This window comes from Bison bison, unplaced genomic scaffold, assembly GCF_000754665.1.
Source record: "Bison bison bison isolate TAMUID 2011002044 unplaced genomic scaffold, Bison_UMD1.0 scf7180017864148, whole genome shotgun sequence".
NCBI classification, from domain to species: Eukaryota; Metazoa; Chordata; class Mammalia; order Artiodactyla; family Bovidae; genus Bison; species Bison bison.
Genome location: NW_011494720.1, coordinates 436,465 through 462,564, shown reverse-complemented (window position 1 = coordinate 462,564; position 26,100 = coordinate 436,465).

Here is a 26,100-nt window from a genome sequence, read left to right as displayed (position 1 = left end):
TATGACCAGTGCATTTTCTTGGCAAAACTCTATTAGTCTTTGCCCTGCTTAATTCCATATTCCAAGGCCAAATTTGCCTGTTACTCCAGGGGTTTCTTGACTTCCTACTTTTGCAATCCAGTCCCCTATAATGAAAAGGACATCTTTTTTGGGTGTTAGTTCTAAAAGGTCTTGTAGGTCTTCATAGAACCGTTCAACTTCAGCTTTTTCAGTGTTACTGGTTGGGGCATAGACTTGGATTACTGTGGTATTGAATGGTTTGCCTTGGAAATGAACAGAGATCATTCTTTTGTTTTTGAGATTGCATCCAAGTACTGCATTTTGGACTCTTTTGTTGACCATGATGGCTACTCCATTTCTTCTAAGGGATTCTTGCCCACAGTAGTAGATATAATGGTCATCTGAGTTAAATTCACCCATTCCAGTCCATCAGTTCGCTGATTCCTAGAATGTCGACATTGAGTCTTGTCATCTCCTGTTTGACCACTTCCAATTTGCCTTGATTCGTGGACCTGACATTCCAGGTTCCTATGCAATATGCTCTTTATAGCATCAGACCTTGCTTCTATCACCAGTCACATCCACAGCTGGGTATTGTTTTTGCTTTGGCTCCATCCCTTCATTCTTTCTGGAGTTATTTCTCCACTGATCTCCAGTAGTATATTGGGCCTCTACTGACCTGGGCAGTTCCTCTTTCAGTATCCTATCATTTTGCCTTTTCATACTGTTCATGGGGTTCTCAAGGCAAGAATACTGAAGTGGTTTGCCATTCCCTTCTCCAGTGGACCACGTTCTTCTCTAGTGGACTGGAGATCCAACTAGTCCATTCTGAAGGAGATCAGCCCTGGGTTTTCTTTGGAAGGCATGATGCTGAGGCTGAAACTCCAGTACTTTGGCCACCTCATGCGAAGAGTTGACTCATTGGAAAAGACTCCGATGCTGGGGGCGATTAGGGGCAGGAGGAGAAGGGGAAGACAGAGGATGAGATGGCTGGATGGCATCACTGACTCGATGGACGTGAGTCTGAGTGAACTCCAGGAGTTGGTGATGGACAGGGAGGCCTGGCATGCTGCGATTCATGGGGTCGCAAAGAGTCAGACACAACTGAGCAACTGAACTAACTAACTGACTGACATCTTTGCTACTCAAAGTGGTGGTGGAGGAATGGGCACAAACCAGTAGCATCTGCAGTGTATGGAGTTGGTCAGAAATGCAGAATCTACCACCCCATCTGAGAACTTCTGAATTAGAATCTGCCTAGCAACAAGATCCAGAGAAGGCAATGGCAACCCACTCCAGTACTCTTGCCTAGAAAATTCCATGGACGGATGAGCCTGGTAGGCTGCAGTCCATGAGGTCGCTGAGAGTCTGACACGACTGAGTGACTTCACTTTCACTTTTCACTTTCATGCATTGAAGAAGGAAATGGCAACCCACTCCAGTATTCTTGCCTGGAGAATCCCAGGGACAGGGGAGCCTGGTGGGCTGCCATCTATGGGGTCGCACAGAGTCAGACACAACTGAAGTGACTTAGCAGCAGCAGGAGCAGCAGCAGCAGCAACAAGATCACCGGGCTATTTTTGTGCACATTACAATTTGAGGGGTGATGACTGGCTCACACAGAAGAAATATGTCAACCATATATTTGAGTAAGAATTTTATCATTGCTTTGAGGCTTTAATCAGATTTTAAAGTTCTTACTGTATTATATGCAGCCAGGAATTCTCTGAATACATTATCTTCTCAAGACCATGAAGATTTCTCACTGTGATCATTTTATCCTTCCTTTTACAAAATCATCTTGAGAAGTTGCTGGCTCATCAGGAGAAGAATGTGCTATTTTCAATTTGGTAGAATTTACTTAATGCTATATTTTACATATGCAGTTTATGCTCTCTCTAACTTCACACATTTGATTTTGTTTGCTTGTCATCCCCCAAACCAATGGCTCATCTCATTTGATGAAATTAGGAAGGTGCTCTGCTGTCCAAGGGATGAAATGTCTCATCTGCTGGGAAGAGACTGAGCTGTTTGGCCAAGAGAAGCTGAAACATCTGTTTCAGGCATGATCCATCCTGTTGGCCGAGCTGAGTCAGCGGAGGCGTTTAGGATGAAGCTTGGGTCTTCATCAGAAGACATTGCTAGGGTCAGCAAGGATATTTGCAATGGAATCCAGGACACACCCATAGGGAATAAATACACACATGAAGAAATGATTATATACTAGTTGGGCTAGAAAGGCCCACAGGCTGGCTCGGGTTCTGACTTTTATTCCATTCATTTTTTTTTTCTTATTCATTGGAAATAGACTTAGTATTTTGGAAAGAACACTTTTACTATTGGGAATAATCTGGAAGAATAAACAGGGCAGTTGAGACAGTGAAAGGAGACTGGAAAGATAATATAATGTAATTTGACTTTTGTTCCAAAGGCATTGGAGATACTTTGTGTATTTTGATCAGTGAATAATTTCCTTAGAAATGAAATTTGGCACTTTGCTCCTCTACCCCATTTAAAATTCTCCTCACTCTCACCAATTGGGTTATGGGGAAAACTCAAGAGGCCAAAGTGGTGAACAAACATAGAGGCTGCAGTGCTTCAGAGACTGGTGATGTTTGCAAGTCTGGGCCACCTACTCATGGAGCTTATTTGAGTGCTCCCCTCTTAAACCTGGTCTCAAATGTACCATTTCCACAGTTCGATATGTTGCTGCTGCATCCACAGGGACCTTATGATTCAGTGGACTTGAAAATGCTCAGCTCATTGCTACGTGCTCATTGCTCAGAGCACCTCACTCAGAGGTGCTCAGCTCGGGGCACCTCTCTTCACTAGAACCCTTCTCTTTCCCACTGAGAGCTTTGCATCCAATATGAATTTGTCTTCTAGACAAATATAGTCATTGCCCTTTTTTTCTTATAAAAGGACAATAAAAAATACACAAATTTGGCTGGGCAGAGTGGGTGGTGGTGGTTTAGTCGCTAAGTCGTGTCCGACTCTTGTGACTCCATGGACTGTAGCCTGCCAGGCTCCTCTGTCCGTGGTATTCTCGGGCAAGAATACTGGAGTGGGTTGCCATTTCCTTCTCCAGGGAATATTCCCGACCCAGGAATCGAACCCAGGTCTCCTGAACTGCAGGCACATTCTTTACTGACTGAGCTATGAGGGAAGCCCTAAGGATAGTACACCCTCGAGGCTTGAGGGAGGGCTGATCCCAAAGAAGAGGCCAAAAGTTTATATGAGATGGCAGGTCAATAACGTAGTTTATTGAACAATAAGCTAGTCACTGACAGAGTTATGATGGGCACAGCCCCCACCCATGGCATGCTAGGAGTTCCAGGCAAGGAGGGTGACCAGGTTCAGGGTAGCAAATGAGGATGGAATTTGGGAGAGCAGGTGAGGCAGCGGTAGAGAGGGAGGAACACTACAGAAACAGAAAGGCAGGCACTCGCCAGGAGGAGCTAGCAGTCCAAACTCTCAAGTCCAGTGGGAGGTGGTGAACTTGAGTCTGGTCCATTTAGGGACAGTCATGCAAGTGGTTGAGTCCAAGTCTCCTCTCCATTTAATCCCTTAACTCTATATGATCCTAAGTAATCTGAATCATTATGAAATGTGTAACTTCTAAGTCAAAATTTCTAGAGAATTTTTAAAATAACTAATTTGGGATAAAGGGACAGTCCTGAGCCCAGGGTCTCCAGACAGGGGAAGTCACCTAATAGCTCTTGAGGGAGGAAACAGATTTTAAAATTACTGACAGTCAGCCTTATAGCCAACCCATACTCAAAAATAGATAACTTACTTTCCAGGCTGAAGGAAGCAATTTCTGGGATATGTTTTCAGGGCCAGCAATCTCTCCCACCAAAGGGAGTCACAAATCTGGGCCCCAAACACTTAGCTACTCCATAAAAGAGACCTTCAGAGGCCAAGAAACCTGTTACTAGGGGAGAGAAGACTCAGGGGGCATAGGGACAGACTCCTCCTCAACACTGCTAGCTTGTTGGGGGCAGAACTGGCCCTCAAACATGGATTTAGTATGCTGGGGCATTCTTTGTGCCCAGGCTGCTGCAGGCCCTGCCTACACCTGGGAGCGTGCGCGCGCGCGCGCGCACACACACACACACTCTCTCTCTCTCTCTCTCTCTCTCTCTCACACCCTCCTCCCCAGCCCCCCTGAGCTTCCAAAGCCAGGGGTTTAGACTTCTGCCTCCCCTGCCTACTGTTCAGATCCCTGCGGGATAGAGTCTTCTGTTAAACCATCACCTATTTCACCAGAACCCTTGTGTGTCACCTGGAGGGTTTATTAAACTGTAGATTGCTGGACTCCCCACCCCCACTCCCGACCCTGGAACCAATTCTGATTCAGTAAGGCTGCAGTGAGGCTCTAGGATTAGCATTTCTAAATGGTTCCCTTGTGAGGAGGCTGCCGGCAACCTGCCAGCCAACCATCCTCTGAGAGCCAGGATGAGTCTGGCTGTTCATTCATTCATTCAACAAGTATCTGCAGAGGGTCTACTCTGTGTCACAAGCTGCATTAGGTCCTGGGATCAAACAGTAAAAAGAGAAATGGAGTTTACAGTCTAGCTGGATAGATGGATGTGAAATAGCTGCATGCATACTTATATAATTAGTCTTGATGAGGAAAATTACTGGATATCATGTCAACCAATAATGAGGGACTTAAGGATATCAGGGAATGAATCCCTGAGAGAATGACACTTCAACTAAGTTCCAAGGGAAACATTTATGTTTTTCATTCATTCATTCACAATGCCTGTTCAAGAAAAGAAAAATCTGCATTGAAAACAACCTTCATGAAATATCCTTAAGCTTTAAAAAGTACCCACTAATCTCTTGGTGTCTACTTTGAAAGGACTGTTAATGAGAATGTCTTTGCCGAGGAAACTGGTTTTAGTTTCAGCTGATGTGTTATTAGAAAAAGCTAGTGAAGAAGAGTCTGGGAGATGAGCTAAGAAGGCAGTGGGGCCTTGGGCACTGCATTGGCTGGGCCACGCGGCAGGTCTGGTGCCAGAACCAGTGGTAGAAGTCTAGCAGGCAGTCCTAGAAGAGGGCCAGTGTTGAGGAGGAGACTGTCCCTGTGTCCCCTGAGTGTCCTCTTCCCCTAGTAACAGTCCTAGAGGTTAGTTCCAGCTTTCCTTTCCACAGGTGAGTAAGCCATGTCCCAGGAGGCCACAGGCTCACCTAACACAGTCTCAGTTGAAGCTGAACCCCTGCCTTGCAGGTCCCTGCTGTTCACCCCAGCAATCTGTGAGTGGGAGGAGACTCCATCGCAGTCACTGGCAAGTGGAGAAAGGCACCAGATATGAAAACACGCCAAAGTTGAGACAGAGCCTGGAAGGATGTGAGGGACCAGAGAGAAGGTAGGGCTAATAAGAGGGTTGCACCAGTGAGAGGGTGGGGCCAATAAGGAGGTGGAGCCAGTGAGAGGGCGGAGGCCAGTGAGAGGGCGGAGGCCAGTGAGAGGGCGGAGTCAGTGAGGGGAGGGGCCAGTGAGGGGTGGGCCAGTGAGGGGGTGGGGCCAGTGAGAGGGTGGAGCAAGTGAGAGTTGGGGCCAGGAAGCACTTTGTCTCAACATGTATGGAGAACAAATGAAGCATTTTAAACAGGAATGTGGCAAACCTGGCTGTGAGATATGAAACAAATCACCTAATGTTTCCAATACTCTAGTTTTCTGGAAGGGACAGCTATTCCACCTATTGGCTGCTGCTAAGTCGCTTCAGTCGTGTCCGATTCTGTGCGACCCCATAGACGGCAGCCCACCAGGCTCCCCCGTCCTTGGGATTCTCCAGGCAATAACACTGGAGTGGGTTGCCATTTCCTTCTCCAGTGCGTGAAAGTGAAAAGTGAAAGTGAAGTCGCTCAGTCGAGTCCGACCCTCAGCGACCCCGTGGACTGCAGCCTACCAGGCTCCTCCATCCATGGGATTTTCCAGGCAAGAGTCCTGGAGTTGGAGAACCTGTAAATTCTTAAGTGAGATTATCAGTCATAGAAAACAATAAATATACACATAGGAGACCATTAAAACAGGGCACTGTGTATCAGCAGAGTTATACACTAACTAGCAGGTCACCTTTCTGGTATCATTTCTTCACCTACATACAATAAGAATTTTGACTAAATGAACTACTATAAGATCGTTTCCATTCCTGACATATTATAATCCTGAGGTGAGATGAAAAAAGGAAAAGAAACTATTTTTAATTATTAAGTTTTAACTTTTTGTTCTTCAATGGAGTAATCAGTCCTGACAGCTGCACAGGAAAAAGATGTTTAAAAATACGTTTTGTGGATAAAGTATATTTTCCTTTTCCTGGTTCCTTTCAAATTGTGTTTTTAGTTTGACCCTGGAGGTGAAGCATAACTGGATGTACACTGTTTTCTTAGGCTAAACCCCTCAAACAGGCCAGTGCCTGGAAGACCTGCTGAGAAATGGGGGGGAAGGGGGCTGCAGCCAGCAGTCCCTCAGCTTCCACTCCCTGAAAAGACAGGACAAGGTTTTCGTTCCTTAGCCAGTAGTGACATGAGATCAACTCAACATGTAAAGTACTTTTTCAAAAATCATGTCCCCCACCAAATGTGATTAGGCAGTCTTCAAAAGTTCAGAAAAGGTCCAGGTAAGAGTTTAAACTTGCTCAGGGCTAACACATGGCCCACTTCGGTTCCATTAGTGAGACAGTTTAAACTCACTTGGCAAACTAGGTTAATGAATAACTGAGTTAAGGCCAGTGAGGGGTGGCCTCTCTCAGATAAAACCCCCACATCTTACCTGTGGTCATCTTGGCGGTGCTGTTCCCAGGGCTATGCTTCATCTTAAACTAGTGCCTTAGACCTTTGACTACCTCTGTCTCAGAGTTGAATCACCTTCTTTTTCTTTTTGAGAACTTCATGAAATAAGGAGCAGATATAACACAATTTTACCCATTTTTATGAATAGTGAAAAAGTTCCCAGAAGCTACTATGTAAATGGTATATTGAGTGACCTGATTTAGGGTGTGAGCCAAACCCTATAGGACCCAGTCAACTCACCCTGGACCAGTTGCTCTACCTGCCTCTGGACAAAACCATGCCATCATTACCTTCAGAAGAGGAAGGGAAGAGGAGATGAGGGGGAGGTGGAAGAGAAAAGGAAGGGAGGAGCAGGCAGAAGATAAAGCTGAGCTGTGATGCTGTCTTGATGGGGCCTTAGCTGACCCCAGAATTTTGAAGCTGGGATCACTCTTCCAAGTTGTCCAGTTGAGGCCAGGGATCAGGGTTTTGTTCTCCCACATCTATCAGCCATTGGATGCTGGTCTCCTCAGGAAGCAGGTGTGGCCTTGAGCCGGTGGCTGTCTGCAGGGTCCAGCCCTCTGGGCTGCTGAGAGCTGAGGGAGTTGGTCAGTAGCATTCCAGGAGCTGGGACTAAGTTTTCTGTCTTGGGTCCGGGCATCCCAGGTGTAGGGCCGGGGGAAAAGAGCATAGCCCTTAGCTGGGAGAGGATTGGCACCCCTGGCAGACATGCAGTGTGAGCTCCTTCGTGGTGGGTGCCTTTGGGTTTCCTTGAAGATGCCCCCTGGAAGCCCTCCTTGCAGTTCTTTGCACTGACAAGGCTCTCAGTCCGGCTGCTTGTGGTTCCCACGCAAACCTGGCATTTGGTTGTTCACCTTTCTGTTGGGATCCTTGGCCCTTCCAGCTTCTCCACTTCACCATTTTTTTTTTTCCTTCAAGTTTCTTGGCCTTGGGCCAGAAGCTTTAAGAAAGCCATGTGCCTAAGGATCACCTAAGGATTCTGTTATGAATTTAGATGAACCTCCCTTAAACATCAAAAGATGCTTAACTTCATTACAAATGTAGATGAACTTCCCGTAAACAAGAAAAGATGCTCAACTCCATTTCACATTTATAATAAGAGAAGTACAGATCGAAACTACAACAAGATACCATTTCTAATCCATCAAAATGGCAAACATCCGAAACTGTTGGTAACACTGTAGGAGAAACAGACCCTCACACGTTGTTGGGAGGGTCTGAGATGCAGAGATATCTGGCCATAGCTAACAGAACTATAGGCACCTTTACCCTTTGACAGAAACTCCACTTCTGATAATATGTCCCACAGAGACACCTGCACACATAATAAAAGATGTACACAGACAAATCATTTATTTTGGCATTGTTTGCAATAGCAAAAGACTGGAAATAACACAAGTAGAAAGCAATAAAAGATTCATTATTAAAGTATGGTTGATCCACATAATGGAATATTAGGTACTATAGAAAAGAATAATGGGAATACCTATCCACACACGCCAAATATGAAGAGATCTTTAGGATATGGTTTCAAATTTAGAAAATTCGAAAGGTTGCATATATATGTATATATATATGACACAGGCATGTTAGTTGGTACATAGTAGAAGACTCTTTAGAGTCCGTTGGACAGCAAGGAGATCAAATCAGTCAATCCTAAAGGAAATCAACCCTGAATATTCACTGATGCTGAAGCTAAAGCTCCAATACTCAGCCACTTGATTCGAAGAGTCGACGCATTGGAAAAGACCCTGATGCTGGGAAAGATTGAGGGCAAGAGGAGAAGAAGGTGACAGACGATGAGATGGTTGGATGGCATCACTGACTCAATGGACATGAGTTTAAGCAAACTCTGGGAGAGAGTAAAGGGCAGGGAAGCCTGGTGCGCTGCAGTTCATGGGGTCACAGAGTCGTGACTTAGCAACAAAAAAATAACAAAAGACAATAAAAAATGTTAGGTTAAAAAATGTGAAGTTGCCTTCAGCAATGAGCTGAATAGTCTTGTTGAAATGTTTGTGTAGGGCTGTAGTGGTAGATAAAGCTCCAAACACACACATTCATGTACATACATGTGTATAGGCATATATGGATATATCTATATATTATATACACACATGTCTGAATACAAACACATATAAATATACATGCAGCTATACACACATGTGGGCTTCTCAGATGGCTCAGTGGTAAAGAAGTGCCTGCCACTGACAATGAAGGAGATACAGGTTCAATCGCTGGCCTGGGAAGATCCCCTGGAGAAGGAAATGGCAATCCACTCTAGTATTCTTGCCAGGAGAATCCCATGAACCAAGGAGCCTGGTGGGCTATAGTCCATGGGGTCACAAAGAGTTGGACACAACTTAGTGACTAAACAACAACAATAACACATGTACTGTATAGCTCTCCATTTACTAAGACAAAGCCATGTGGTCCGGCCCAGAGAGGCGTTTTATTTTGATGAATGTAGGTTAGGAGACCTCCAGAGCATTACCTCGTTCCTGTTTAGTTGTTCAAAGACACTGGAGGGATGAGGAGCCCTGGGGAATTTAGGAGAGAAACATCCTGCGTGGCCTTTGAGGCTACAAACAACTGCAGCAGGACCGGAAAAGGTGCTCACGTGAAGCTGGGTTCCTTCCAGACTTATTGACAAAGGGGGTTTTAGGTCAGTGTTTACCCTTCAGGAAACAACAGGGAAACGGGAATCATCCTGCATTCTGTCAAGGAGGTGAGCAACCAGCTCACAACTGGAGCAAATTCCTGACACTGAACAAAAGAAAGTGTCGTCGAGTCTGGAATGGACTTGGGCAGTGCATCTGAACATATCCTTCTGTTCCGGTTGAGTCACTGAGTAGACAGGAAAAGCCACTCTGTGATTTACTTGCTTCTCATTTAGCAACTTGATTCAAAATTCAATTCTTTGGCTACAAACTCAAGTGTGCACCTTGGCTTACCCAAGAACTGGACTAGATGGGTAGATGGACCCACATAACCCATTCCTGCTGTTAGAAAAACAATGATAATAATCTTACATTTGTAATTATAGTTATTCGCACTCATCTTGTGAGTTCAAAGAATTGAAGGAGCTTTTTGCATTTGTGTGGCTATTTATGTCAAACTTTGTAAAGACTGGCCATCTTTGTAAGGAAGCCAGAATTGCTAAAAACCAAGGATGATCTGTGACAAGAAGTAAAAAAAATTCCAGATCTAAGCCAAAGTGGCCATTTCCATCAAAGTGACCTGAATGGCACCAAAGACATAGAGGGTGGACAAGGAACAGGGTGGACAAAGAAAACAGGGGAGCACCACACGGTTCTGAAGGACTCTTAGAATACAGGGGAGAAGGGTAGACCAAGCAAATGAAAAATCAGAATACAGGTAGACAGCAAAGATGCAAAACTCAAAGCTGCGGGAAGCCGATGAGTCAGCAGGAAGCTGGTCAGGCTGCTGCTATTATATCGAAGGTTGGTATCTGTGTGGGCTTGATGCAAAAGCCACACAAGATGGGTGTTTTGGGGCCATAGATGGACTTCATGCCACTCGCTTTCCCCCTGGGATCTAAGTCTGGTTCATGAGGTAGGAGGTAGAACCAACCAGAACAGAACATATGTGTGGAGAAAAACTAGATAGAATTTGTAGGATGGGCCTGAAGGCACGGCTGGGTCTCACAACAGAGCATGGGAAGATTAGGGAGAGACTGGCAAAGCTGGCAGGTTAAAAATACCTCTACTTCGTTTGTGTTATTATGCTGAAACGGTATGTTTAACAAGAACTCTATTTTCCAAAAGAAATGTGTTCAAACCAGCAAGGTGGGCTAAGTGAATATTTACAGTTACAAGAAGCCTGGCACGCTGCAGTCCATGGGGTCACAAAGAGTTAGACAGGACTTAGCAACTGAACAAAATACTGTAGCTGGACTTCAGTGCTCATGTATGTATTTTTATGAACATCTGAGGGCCTGATCTTTATTTTTAATTATGAAAGGAAATGCATGAGTGTGGGTCCATCATTTGAATTTTCTTGATTTATTCATATCAAGTGTATATCAAAGGAAGATCTCAAGTAAGCAAAGCAAGCAAATCAAAAGAATATCAGAGACATCCAGGGTGCCTATTGGCTCAGTTTCTACATGAGGCCATTTGAAAGGAGCAAAACAGTTTTAAGATCTTTTGCAGGGGGAGAAATAATTCAGAGAGAGAAGAGGAAGGAATTTATATTAATAACACCTATGCTACTTTCTTTATAACATGTTAAACAGATTATTTCATCTAATAGTCATTTATTTAATTTAAAAAAAATTTACAAAGGAGCTACAACTCAGTGTAGTTTGAGACAGACAGAGTGTAACTCTCCATGAATCATGTCAGGGTTACATGATTTTGTTTTGGAGCTGATGATGTTGTCCACAAGTGAAATTTCTTCTTCCTTGGAAAAACAGTTTTGGTCTTAAGGCCTTCAACTGATTACATGAGACCCACCATATTCTAAGGATACTCTCCTCTACTAAAAGTTTGTATCTGTTAACCAGATCTGCAGAATGCCTTCAGAGAAACACTTAGATTGGTGATTGATTGAATAACTAGGTACTATAGCCTAGCCAGCTTGACCTATAAAACTAACCGACCTAACTCCCAAACTTGTGTAACTCTGTTTTATAATACAAGGATAATCCTGGCTGGGAAATCAAAGAAAACAGAGCTCTTTTATGATACGCAGGGTTCTCTTCAGGGTCAGGAAAGAAATTTGGCTCCTCGCCATTCAATGTGAGCAATGATCCCTAGTTGTGGCTTGGCTATGCCTTGGTGACCTGGGGCCCAACCAAGTCCTAGCTCCTTATCTTGAGGTTTTTTTTAGAGTTTGCTGGTCGGTCTCTTAGTATTATATTCTCACTACCTTTTCAGGGGTTTCAGGGGTTCATAAATGAATCCACAACTCTTCAAGTCTTCTATCATTGACCCGTATGGGAGCCTTGACAATTATAGCCCCAAGCATTAATTGGTTCTGAAGGTCACCAAGCTCCTTCCACAGTGCTTCTCTTCCGTAAACACTCATTAATGAACCCGATTCAGAGAGTCCTGATTTCATGGAGCCTCATGCTCTGATGACGTTTAGGAGCTCAGCAGGGGTTGAAGCGGGTCAGCGGTTTAATACACTGAACATATGGCCCTGAGAAAACTGGTCATGTCCAGGCCACCTTGTCTAGTCAATGCCTGATAATAAACTTTCAAAATATTTCCTAATGATGGCTACTTCTGAGAAACATCTATGACCAGTACTTAGCAGGCAGTTCTTGTTGACAAATTACTGCCATTCTAAGTGTGTGTTTGCCTACAAGTATATTCATGAGGCAAAAAATAGTTTATCATTTTTATTTTCTGTTTTTGTTTTCTTTTTTTCCTTTTCTTTCTTGTTCCCTTTCTTTTTATCTCCGCATTGCTTTCCCAGGCATGGTTTGATTCATCAGTGATTCAACTCTGTAGTTACTGGAGGTGCAAAAATATTTTTTCAATTCAGATTTTTCCCTAAAAATGTTTTCCTAATGTCATCTCTGTTAGTGAGACCTATTGAGGACTATTCAGTTCAGTTCAATTCAGTCGCTCAGTAGTATCCAACTTTGCAACTCCATGGACTGCAACACTCCCGGCTTCCCTGTCCATCACCATCTCCCAGAGTTTGCTCAAACTCACGTCCTTTAAGTCAGTGATGCCATCCAACCATCTCATCCTCTGTTGTCCCCTTCTCTTCCCTCCTTCAATCTTTCCCAGCATGAGGCTTTTTTTCTATGAGTCAGCCCTTCACATCAGGTGGCCAAATATTGGAGCTTCAGCTTCAGCATCAGTCCTTCCAATGAATATTCAGGGTTGATTTCCTTTAGGATGGACTGGTTTGATCTCCTTGCTGTCCAAGGGACTCTCAAGAGTCTTCTCCAACACCACAGTTCAAAAGCATCAATTCTTCAGCACTCATCTTTCTTTATGGTCCAACTCTCATGTCCATCCATACATGACTACTGGAAAAAATGTAGCTTTCATTGTACAGACTTTTGTTGGCAAAATAATGTCTCTGCTTTTTAATACACTGTCTAGGTTTGTCATAGCTTTTCTTCCAAGGAGCAAGCGTCTTTTAATTTCACAGCTGCAGTCACTATCTGCTGTGACTTTGAAACCCAAGTAAATAAAGTCTGTCACTGTTTCCATTTTTTCCTATCTATTTGCCATGAAGTGATGGAACTGGATGACATGATCTTAGCTTTTTGAATGCTGAGTTTTAAGCCAGCTTTTCCACTCTCCTCTTTCATTTTCATCATTGAGGACTATTAGGTAAGTATTTATAAACAGTGCCTTAGTTTGTTTTACTCTAAATTAGAAGTCCATGTGGAGAGTATCTTCTAGATCTGGACTCCCTGGTGGTACAGTGGATGAGAATCTGCCTGCTGACACAGGGGACATGGGTTCCATCCCTGGTCTGGGAAGATCCTACAGGCCACAGAGAACCTAAAGCCCATAGGCCACAGCTACTGAAGCCTGCCCGCCCTAGAGCCTGTGAACCCCAACTACTGAGCCCAGCTCCTAGAACCCGTGCTCTGAAATAAGAAGTCACACACCACACAAAGAGTAGTCCCCCTGCCCCACCACCACCACTGGAGAAAGCCCATGTGCAAAAATGAAGACCCAGTGCAGCCAAAAATTCAATGAATTAAATTTTAAAAAGAGTATCTTCTAGATCAGTAGGGGAAAAGTGGAGGCTTCCCAGATGGCACTAGTGGTAAAGAACCCGCCTGCCAGTGCAGGAAACCTATGAGATGTGAATTGGATCCCTAGGTCAGGATCCCTGGAGTAGGAAATGGCAACCCACTCCAGTATTCTTGCCTGGAGAATCCCATGGACAGAAGAGCCTGGTGGGCTACAGTCCAAGGGGTCACAAAGAGTCAGACAAGACTGAAACAACTTCGCACAAGCACTAGGGTAAAAGTAAGAGTTTGAAAGGTTCTGAGATTTGATGATTTCTTGTGAGAATAGGAAATTTAATTGACCTTCATTTATTTATTTAAAGAGTATAGAGAATAATAGGAATATAGTATTTATTCACTCTCCAACACCAGACCCCTTGTTGTGTTGGACACACATCAACTCATTAGATTATCTCAAAAACTCTATGAGTTAGTTCTTGCTATTATCCTCACTTCAGAGATTAGAACCTACAACATAAGGAGCATAAGGAGGTTAAGTAAAGTTGCGCCTAACAGAGGGTAGATTTATAAAATCAAAACTTATCAGACACCACAACTCTAACTAGCTTTTGCATAAAACCCCAAAGACATGGCACTTTCTTACACATTTTAAAATATTATTTAGCCCATTCAGACAGAAATATTTTTTTGGCATTTTGCTAGGCCTTTGTTTTGTTTTTTGCATTTTTGAATTGTTTATAAAAATTTGCTAGCTATTGTGGATGATGCTTGTTAGAAATTTCTGGTGGGTAGAAGAGGACTGTATAATTATATAGTTACATTCATTTATAACACCACATGAACCATTTATACAATTTTATTAGAATCCTCACTATAATGGAATTTATATAGAAGTGCACTTTTAATACTATTTTGTTGGTGATATTAATTTTCCTGAATGATGGCATGGCAGTTATCATCTGACTTTCTCTTTCAGAGCCTCTGGGAGTTGCCTATTGTCTATTGTATTAAATCAGAACCCATTTGCCTGGTTTGCAAGGTTTGCAATAATCTAACCACCCTTCCCAACAACCTTACCTCCGAGGGAGATTCCAACGTGACTTTTCCCTCCTGCTACCTGCTGCACTCATGGTCTCCTTGACCCACTTCTGTGGGTTCCCACCTAGACTGCCTTCTCCTTGCATTTCATTTTATTTAAACCTCTGCTTGGAGGCTGCTCACCCTCCTCTTCCTTGCTCTGTGGACTCCCTTCCCACATTAGTCTTCTCAACCCCTTCTACTTCCTTCCTAACCTCCCAGAGCATGTATTATCTGATTGCACAAATTGAGCCCTTGATTATATCCTTTCTTGGACTCTAATCTAGTGCTATTCAAATGTCAATGGGGAAAGGAATCATCAGGTTCTTCAAAATATTAAAAATAAAAATTACCATATGATCTAGCTATTGGTGGCTCAAATGGTAAAGAATCTGCCTGCTATGCAAGAGACTTGGGTTCCATCCCTGGGTTGGGAAGATCCTTTGGAGAAGGAAACAGCTACCCACTCTAGTATTCTGGTCTGGAGAATTCCATGGACTGTATAGTACATGAAGTAGCAAAGAGTTGGACATGACTGAGCGACTTTCCCTAGCTATTCCACTTCTGGATGTGTACCCAAAAGAATTGAAAGCAGTGTCTCAAAGAGATTTTTGTACACCCATCTTCATAGAGGCACTATTCACAATAGCCAAAAGGTGGAAACAACCCAAGTGTACATAGATGAATGAATAGATAAGCAAAATGTGGTATATCTGTATTTGTATCTCTATCTACATACACACACAAAGGAATATTACTCAGCTTTAAAAACAAAGGAAATTTCAACACATACCACATGGATGAAACTTAAGGATATGATTCTAAGTGAAATCAGCTATCTCGTACACCGGGTTATTGTTACCATCTTTCTAAATTCCATATATATGCGTTAGTATACTGTATTTATGTTTTTCCTTCTGGCTTACTTCACTCTGTATAATAGGCTCCAGTTTCATCCACCTCATTAGAACTGATTCAAATGTATTCTTTTTAATGGCTGAGTAATACTCCATTGTGTATATGTACCACAGCTTTCTTGTACGAGACAGCAAAAGAGACACTGATGTATAGAACAGTCTTATGGACTCTGTGGGAGAGGGAGAGGGTGGGAAGATTTGGGAGAATGGCATTGAAACATGTAAAATATCATGTAAGAAACGAGTTGCCAGTCCAGGTTCGATGCACGATACTGGATGCTTGGGGCTAGTGCACTGGGACGACCCAGAGGGATGGTATGGGGAGGGAGGAAGGAGGAGGGTTCAGGATGGGGAACACATGTATACCTGTGGCGGATTCATTTTGATATTTGGCAAAACTAATACAATTATGTAAAGTTTAAAAATAAAATAAAATTAGGAAAAAGAAAAAAAGAAATCAGCTAGTCACAAAAAATACTGTACAATTCCACTTACATGAAGAACCTATGTAGCTGTATTCATAGAAACTAGAAGAATGGTTGCCGGGGCAACCAGGGAGGAAGAATAAGGTGCTGCTGAATAGGGACAGAATTTGGATTACAAGACAAAGAGACATCTGGAGGGTGACTGGAGAACAATGTGAATGTACTTAACACCACTGAACTATATGCTTAAAACTGGCTAAGATGGTACTGTTACATTATGCTATGAAACATATATTTTACCACAATTTTTTAAAAATTTGAGAAGAGAATATAAAATGACAGTCTATCAGCTCAGTGTCCAGATTTATATTTTTGATGTTTTCACCTGAGTGGAAGGGAGGAGAAACATTATCTTAATTATCTCTCCCAGGGGTTTGGAGGCAGGTAGTCTTCAGGACAAATTTAGAGATGCTTCTAGTTTTTGCGTGTATGTAAAATATTGCCTGTGACTGTAAATGCCTCTGAAAAAGAGAATGAGAATTAGCGTTATATGAAAACTTTGATGTCAGGCACTCACCCAAAGTGTATGACTTAGCCATGATCATAAAGATATCAAGTAGAAAAGCTGGGGATTAAATCGGTGTGCCAGAGACATTGTGGTGTGTTCGCCATACCATTTCCTGTTCCTGGGCACATGGGGAGACTAAGCTTTTAGCCTCAGTTGACCTTGCAGTTCAGTTCCTGCCCCATGCCTGAACTCTGGCCTAGGCACCTCTGACCTAAATGAAAGAAGTGTCCGGGCCTGGCCCTTAAAAACATCCTGCTTAAGGCGCCCAGTGCCTTCTTCTCCTTCCTTGGCAAGTTTGAAGGATGTGAGCTCCAGACAGCAGTCCTGTGAAATGGAGAGCGGCTGCCAGTAGTGCCCGAGACTGAAAGCTGAGTGAGAGATGAACGTTCACTGCAGCCGGGCACTGACATTTCACCATTTGTATACTTGTTACTGCAGCGTAGCCTGTTCTCTCCTGACTAAATCCATACCCTTGTCCTTCCAAGACAGTACTCTACCTCCCAGAGTCTAGGACATAAATTTCTCCTGTATTTCCTGAAGCATTAAGAATAATGGTAAGCTTGTAGCAGTTTCCACTCCCCTCTATTCCACCCCAGAAAATCTTTTTGGCATCGCTGTGGCTTATGAGAGTGATGTAAATTCCAGGTTGTAGAGAAAGAGATGGAAAAACTCACTCCTCTTGACAAGGAAAACAGCTCCAAGAGCACCATTTAAGTAATTTTTAACTTCAATTTCCTACTCCCACCTTATGAGCCCAATTCTTTTTCTCAGCTTGCTAGTGTTATTTTTCTAAACCTTCAGAAAGCCAGCGCTTTGGTTTTAGCAAACCAAATGCAAAACAGAACACTTAAGGAAAGGTTAATGATTGTTTATAAATAAATGATTGTTGCCAAATGACTCTGATGTTGAGTTGAGCTCATGTAGGACAAATGAGATACATTCCTGAATAACCAAAGCCAGTTCCAAGGCACTCTGTGAAACAAGCCTGCCAGGCCGTAGAGGCCCTGATGAACACATGGCCTCACACACAAAAGCAGGAAATGGAAGCAGGAGACTTATGTTTGGGCAAGTGGAAGAAACGAAGACAAAGACAGCGCCCCCAAAGCTGGAATCCTCCAATTTATTATTTTGCAAAATATCATCTCAGCATTGTGTTTTCTCTACAGTGGTCCCCAATGTATATTTCCCACTTTTGCTTCAGTAATAGGAACACCAATACTTAGCTGGGCATGTGGCCTTACTAAATATAGATGGTATTTCCCAATCTCCTTTGGCAGCTGTTTGTAGCCATAGAACTAAGTTCCAGTCATATCCGTCTCATGGGATCTGACAAAGGTGATAGCTACAAGTTCCAGGAAATGTCCCTAAAAAGGATAGGGGATGCTTCTTCTCTTTGTTATCCACTCAGCTTTCTGATGGAGATATGGTGACCATAAGCATCTTGGACCATAAGCATGAGGTCCAGACTCTTGAGTTGGTGGTACCTGAGGTCAGATGATCTGAGAGCTGCCATAAAAGCTCTGAACTGCCTACACTCAAACTTTTGCATGAGGGAGATAATGTACTCTATTCAGTTCAGCTCAGTAGCTCAGTTGTCTCTGACTTTTTGTGACCCCATGGACTGCAGCACGCCAGGCCTCCCTGTTCATCACCAACTCCTGGAGCTTACTCAAACTCATGCCCATTGAGTCAGTGATGCCATCCTATCTTATCCTCTGTCATCCCCTTCTCCTCCCACCTTCAATCATTCCCAGCATCAGGATCTTTTCAGTGAGTCAGTTCTTCACATCAGGTGGCCAAAGTATTAGAGTTTCAGCTTCAGCATCAGTATCAGTCCTTCCAACGAATATTCAGAACTGATTTCCTTTAGGATAGACTGGTTGGATCTCCTTGCAGTCCAAGGGACTCTCAAGAGTTTTCTCCAACACCACAGTTCAAAAGCATCAATTCTTCAGCTCTCAGCTTTCTTTTCAGTCCAACTCTCACATCTATACATGACTACTGGAAAAACCATAGCTTTGACTAGATGGAACTTTGAAACCCAATGTACTCCATACCTCCTAGTATGTTTAAGCCTTCCCTAGTGGCTCATTTGGTAAAGAATCTGCCTGCAATGCAGGAGACCTGGGTTCAATCCCTGGGTCAGGAAGATCCCCTAGAGGAGGAAATGGCAAACCACTCTAGTATTCTTGCCTGGAGAATTCCATGGACAGTGGAGCCAGGCAGGCTATAGAATCGCAAAGAGAAGGGCTTGACTGTGCTACTAACTTTCACTTTTCATGTATAAGCCACTGTGATTAGGAACCTTAAAGATAGTGGTGAGTTGGTCTAATACAGTGAGCAATTTTCTAGCTTAGTTAATTGTCTTATTTATTGTCTAAAATGCACACACTTCCTCCATAATGCAGACCATAGAAGGCAGATGATACATGTAAGTCAATCTGTGGTTCATGTTTTTTTTTGAGTGTTTGGGTGCTGGGAAATTTATTATGGAAATCCTTCCCCTGAATATTTGCACCTGAAAAAATGTGAACATGTATCAGACATAGTCTCCAGGCAGTAAATAGTTCATGCCTCAACCAAAATTAAAAAAAAAAAAAAAAATTAGAGTTTGTGTTAAACTGACAATCATGTTGTAACTTTGAAACTATAAACAAAAGTATCTTTGCTCTTAGCACTATTTTGTTGCTTTCTTATGAGTTCAATGCTTGAAGATAAAAGATAAATCAGAATGTCTGGGAGTTTTTGAACACAATATAAACTCTCTCTCTCTCACATATACACAAAAAATTAAGTAGTTTTTAAAGGTATTAGAGTCATATGCATTCTTAGTTAAATAGTTCCAATTCAAATGGAAGGGGAAAAAAACTTTAGGTTTATGACAGTTTTACTTTACAAATTCAGAACGATAAGTGATATTAGCACAAAAAGTCTACTTTGGGCCCACTGTTACATGACAACTAATACATATTTGATGAAAGAATAAATGTGTACATATAAATCTGGATTTTTTCCCCTTTTTTAACACCGGTTGTTGCTGTGTTGCTAAGTCGTGTCTGACTCTTTGTGACCATTGGACTGCAGCATGCCCGGCTCCCCTGTCCTTCACTATCTCCCGGAGTTGGCTCAAATTCATGTCCATTGAATTGGGGATGCTATCTAACCATCACATCCTCTGCCATCCCCTTCTCTTTTTCCTTCAGTCTTTCCCAGCATTAGGGTCTTATTTCCGTAAGTCCGTTCTTCCCATCAGGTGGCCAAAGTACTGGAGCTTTAGCTATAGCAACAGTCCTTCCAATGAATATTCAGGATTGATTTCCTTTAGAACTGACTGGTTTGATCTCCTTTAACACCAGAAAAACGTTCAATTAAATAACAAATTGAATTCAGTAACCATTCCTTGAATGTCTACACGTGTCAGGCTCTATGCAAACCTCTGGCGACATGAAGATAATGAGACATGGCCTGGACTGCTGTCCTGAGAGCCCAGTTCATAGGGGAGCTAAGGACATGAATCGCCATTCATGATACCCAGAATCGCTCCAAGTCCTAAACTCACACAATGAACAAAACACTTTAGAAAGAGAAGGAAGCAGTTAATCCTATCTGGGGTGAGAGGAGACATCTAAGGAAGTCTTGTGAAATAAATAGAATTTCTCCAGGCTTAGGAAGTTGGAGGGGGAGGGGCAGAGATTCAGGAGAAAGAATAGCAAATGAGAAGGAATCAAGGGTTGAAAGTGCACATTATATTCCAGAAATGATGGCGGCCAGGACACAGCTGTGAGGCTCTGCTGGCAGCCAAGAGAATGGCTATTTCCATGCTGAGAGGCAGCCTGATCACAGGAACGGCACCTGTGCTACCAATGATCACTGGGACACTACTGAATGTTAGAAAACACAGTTTTCTGGTTGAAAAGAACAGGTGGAGAGAATACATTGCTTGCAAACCTGAAAAGCTTCTCAGTTCATTCAGGCTCAAGGTCAAGTCCATCGTGAGCCCTTCAGGGCCATTTGCAGTCTGGCACCAGGTTTTCGTTTCCAGTCTCATCTTCTGCCACATACTCTCTCTCCATGCCCTAACTGCAGCTGCAGGGCCAGATGCAGTGTCTTCGCTAGAGCAAATTAACACAGCCTCGGGTCTGATGTCTGTGTCAGAGCTTTCTCTATCTTTTATACTTTAATAAAACTTTATTACACAAAAGCTCTGAGCGATCAAGCCTGGTCACTGGCCCCGGATTGAATTCTTCTCCTCCAGAGGCCAAGAATCCCGGCATCTTTTGTGGTTCAGCAACAACCGTTCATCTTGGGGGCTCGTCTGGGATTCTTCAGAACAAGGTAAGGATTCTTGGAACTCTAGTTCTTTGTTCTCCTAGTAAACATGTTTTCTGCTGTACTTTGCTAACTCTACAGTGTGCTTGTGTGAATGAATGACACGCCCTGTGCGAAGCAAGTGAGGAGCCCTGCTCTGCGGTTCCGCAGTGACCTCATAAGGCTTATGGCATAAACCCTGTCGGGGGCTTATACCGACCTGTCAATGGACTTCCCTCGTGGCTCAGATGGTAAAGCATCTGCCTATAATGCGGGAGGCCCAGCTTCTAATCCCTGGGTTGGGAAGATCTCCTGGAGAAGGAAATGGCAACCCACTGCAGTAGTCTTGCCTGGAAAAATCCCATGGACAGAGGAGCCTGGTAGACTACAGTCCATGGGGTCACAAAGAGTTGGACATGACTGAGCCACTTTGCTTTCTTTTGGGTCTATCGTGTGCAGTCCATGACTTGGTGAATGGTTTCTTTTCCACTCCTATTAAACAAGAGGATTAGAAACTGTTCTTATTCATATGGGACAGACAAGAGTTTCCTTGTTTCCTGCCATCTGTCATAATATGTTCATTGGGACCTGAACTACCTGGACATTCCTTAGAATAACTCCCTAGTCCATCACATCAATGACGTTATGTTAACCAGTTGAGCAAGAGGTCCAAAGGTCTGTAAACTAGGAAAAGGGAAAGTGTTAGCTGCTCAGTCATGTCTGACTCTTTGCGACCTCATAGACTGTACTGCACCAGTTTCCTCTGTCCATGGCAATTTCTAGGCAAGAATACTGGAGTAGGTAGCCATTCCCTTCTTCAGGGGATCTTCCTGACCCAGATATCAAACTCTCATCTCCTGCATTGCAGGCGGGAAACCCAATGGCAATCCAAGGGCAGGAGAAGATGAAACGTCACAACTCAGTGAGGCAGAAAAATGATACAAATTCTTCCTTCCTCTGCCTTTTATTCTATTTATGCCCTCAACATTTTGGATGATGCCCACTCCCATTGTGGAGGACAATCTGTTTTATGAGTTCACCAGTTCAAATGCCAATCTTACCCAGAAACACCCTCACAGACAATCCAGAAATAATATTTAATCTAGGCACCTTGTAGCCAGTCAAGTAGACACATAAAATTAACTATCACAAACCATTAACCTTCTCATGTGTTTACTGAAGAGAAACGAAGAGTTCATTCCATGCAAAGACTTGTACACAGATGTTCGTAGCAGCTTTGATCATGATATGCAAAGACTAGAAGCAACCCAAATGTCTATCATCAGATAAATGGATAAGCAAACTGCGACTCATCTGCTCAGTAGCCCATTACTCATCAACGGAAAGCAATGGTACATACAGTAAGAGATGAATTTTAAAAACATTAGACTGAGATAGTGAAGGAAGCAAGGCATGAAATATGACTCCATTTATATGAAATTCCAGAAAAGATAAATTTTGTCTATGAGGACAGAAAATGGAGCAGTGGTTACCAGGGGTGGGGAATTGGGGGAATTAAATAGAATGGGCCACACGGGTAACATTTTTGGAGTAATAGAAATGCTCTAAGTGATTTTGGTGGTGATGTGTGAATGTATTACTCAAAACTCATCAAAGTGTACACTTCAAATGGATGTTTTTTTTTCTTAAGTAAACCATACCTCGATTTCAAAGTTTATTTTTTAAAATGTGGACTCAACCAGAGACAGTTTATACTCCTACCAACAACATATAGATGTCTATTCCTTGATAGCAATGTTACGATCATGTTAAATTGCGTCTTTAAATTTATACCATTCTGGTGGGTAAGAAGGGCAATTTCCAACTTTTGAGGTAAACATCTGTGGATCATGCAATAGGTATTAATATCTAGGAACAAATACCACACTGGAGAATTCTATCCTTCGAGTCATCACAAATGAAACTATTGCCTTTGTGTCACTAGGGTGATCAGTTACACTTCCTCATATATTCATTCCTAAATAACTACCCTAATACTCCACCGCTCTCTAAGAATTTCAGCAGTTCAGGTTCATTCCAGCCTTACTGTCAATGTTTGCTTTTTATGTGTTGTCACCTTGCTTATTCTTCCCAAGTCTTAGATTCGCGTAAAGATGGCAGAACTTTAAAGTGGAAACAGAAGGAGCAGAGTCACTTTAATCCAAGTACTTTCTCTCAGCACCCTCCCTCACTCAATTTTTGATATGAACAATTGCTGTTTCCTCAATTTTATGAAAAGTTATATGACTGCAGCTTCAGGACAAGACCCTCCCAACCTGATTACTGTCCCTAAGCTTCTCCTATGTGGAAATGCTACAGCCACGGTAGATCTTAGAAATCATGTGCTCCAACCTGCACATTTTACAAGTTAAAAACAACTGTCATCAAGCATCTGGTAGTGGCAGTCTTGGAATTAGAATTTCAGACTCCTAGACTCTGCTATTTCTATCCATTCACTGCCTCATTGGTCAGCAGAACTGCAGCTCACGTGAGGCATTCAGAGGTGGGTGTCCAAATGTGCAGCTCCTCACATGGCAAAGCTTTGGAAATATGGACAGTCCATGATATAAGGAGCTGATACATATGGCTTTATCTAAAGAAATAAGTGTGCCGGGATTTTTAAGATTTAGCAACAACAACAACAAAAAATGAGCTAACGCCCTGGAAAATTCCTCAGTGACAGCTACAACTAGGGAAAAATATTTGTTTGTCTGGTTCAATCATGTATATTTGCTTAGAACAACCCTGGATTCTGACTTTACCCTGGCATAATTTTTAATAATGTCTTCTTTCACTCTGAAAAATGTCCTATTTTAAAAGAAAGATTATATTACCACTGTAATTACATGGGATTTCTAGCTAATAAACAGTCCAGTTCCCTCTGCTAATTTTTTATCATCTCTTTAAAGATCCAATCTCCAAGTACATTGCTTGGGACTGGGGGTTAGGGGTTCAATGTTTGAATTTGAGGGGAACATAGCTTAGTCCCTAACAGGCAGTAACCAGGACTTTTTCATTTACTGCTTTTAAAAGCACTGCACAACACTATGGAGAAGGCAATGGCACCCCACTCCAGTATTGTTGCCTGGAAAATCCCATGGACGGAAGAGCCTGGTGGGCCGCAGTCCATGGGGTTGCTAAGAGTCAGGACACGACTGAGAGACTTGACTTTTACTTTTAACTTTCATGCATTGGAGAAGGAAATGTCAACCCACTCCAGTGTTCTTGCCTGGAGAATCCCAGGGACGGGGGAGCCTGGTGGGCTGCCGTCTATGGGGTCACACAGAGTCACACGACTGAAACGACTTAGCAGCAGCAGCAGCACAACACTGTCCAGTATACTGCTTACTTGCCAGCTTGGAAGGTGGTAAGAGGTTGTGTCAAACAAGAGGAAAATGTACCAACTCACCCACCGTACAGATGACAAGCCAGGAAGCATGACCAATCAAAGATGTCCTACAAGGACCACAGCATTCCCTGGGGCTCCATCCTGGGAGAGGAAATGCTCCTATGTTCACTAACTCAACACCTGCCCACACTCCCAGGTGAGGCACAAACACCATCTCTTCCTGAAAGACAAACCCAAAGGGCCCCGCTTCTCCAGCCTTAGTTACACCTGCCAGAGAGATGGAAAAGTCCTTCCAGTATCTCTCATGCAATGCTTATCTCTTCTGATAGTTGTTATCACACCATGTTACTATGCTTTATATGTACTTTATATTTATAATAAATGAATACTATTTATTTCTCAACTAGACCAAGTCTTTTCTTCATGTACCCCCAAAACCCAGCCTACCTAAATGATTTGGTAGACAATAAATGATTAGTTGAATACATGAAAATCAGGCTTCCCAGGTGGCACTAGTGGTAAAAAAAAAAACCTGCCTGCCAAAGCAGGAAACATGGGTTCAATTCCTGGGTTGGGAAGATCCCCTGGAGGAGGGCATGGCAACCCACTCCAGTATTCTTGCCTGGAGAATCCCATGGACAGAGGAGCCTGGTAGAATACAGTCCATAGGGTTGCAGAGTCAGATGCGACTGAAGCGACTTAGCATACATGCACAGACAATAAGTAATTGAATAAACGAATAGGTAATTTGCTTTTCCTGTATTCTTTCTCAGCTTAGGCTGGTAGACCACCCAGAGAATAGACACATGTAGACAAGATGTGTTCACTAACAGAGTCCTACATCCAGCCACATGATCATGTGTGAAACTGTCAGAAGAATTAGAGAACATCAAAATCCCATATTGCACCGCTTCTTAAATGTGTTATACACAAGCACTCATGTGGAGCTAACGTGCCAACTTGTTGGGGTATTTCTTTGTCTTTCCATGATGTCAGGCATGAGAACGGGCTATCTGAAAACTCTGCTGTTCAAGCCCTGGACCCCAGCTGCCTGGGTTTGAATCCCAGCTCTCCCACTTACTAGCTCTGTACCCTTGGGCAAATTACTGAACTTCTCTGAGTCTCAGTTTGGTGTGTAAAACAGAGATAATAATAAGTACACCTACTCCAACCTACTCCACAAGGCGGCTGTCATGAGGAAGAAAAGAGTTAATATACGTAAAAAGCTCTGACCCAGGTGGCTCACTGGTAAAGAATCTGCCCGCCAATGCAGGAGACAGAAGAGATGCAGGTTCAATCCCTGGGTCGGGAAGATCCCCTGGAGAAGGAAATAGCAACCCGCTTCAGCATTCTGGGCTGTAAAATCCCATGGACAGAGGAGCCTGGTGGGCTACAGTCCATGGGATGGCAAAGAATCAGACACGACTGAGACACTGAGCGCACACACTCTGTCATTATCATTCCAATCAATCCCCCCAGTGCACCACTCTACAAGGGCTCTCATGGCCCTGACCTGACCTTGCTGAGCCTCCCCCACCCAGGTGCTTGTCTGCAGACTCGGTTCCATCAGGGCTGCCCTAGTGGAGGTCGCAGGTCGCAGCTGTTTGGGATGCAGGCTCCTTGGGCCACAGGGCCCCCTCCCTCCTTTCCACCACTGTGTGTCCTGTGGGACTGGGGGCAAAAATAAAGGTCCTAGCCACCTCCTCAAAAAGAGGGAGGGGAGTTTGGGAAGGGAGCCTTTGTGCTTTTCAACATTAAATCATAAACAGAAAGGAATGGAATGGAGATAAAAGAGAGAGGGGAAAAGGAGAGAGGAGACAGAGGGGAGGGAGGGAAGGGGTGGAGAGAGGAGCCGAGGCTCGAAGAGGGACAGAAGAAGAGGGGAGGTGGGGAAATGGGGGAGGAGAAGGGAGGGGATGGGGGCAGAAGGGGAGCTGGAAGAGAGGAAGGGAGGGCGGGAAGGGCAG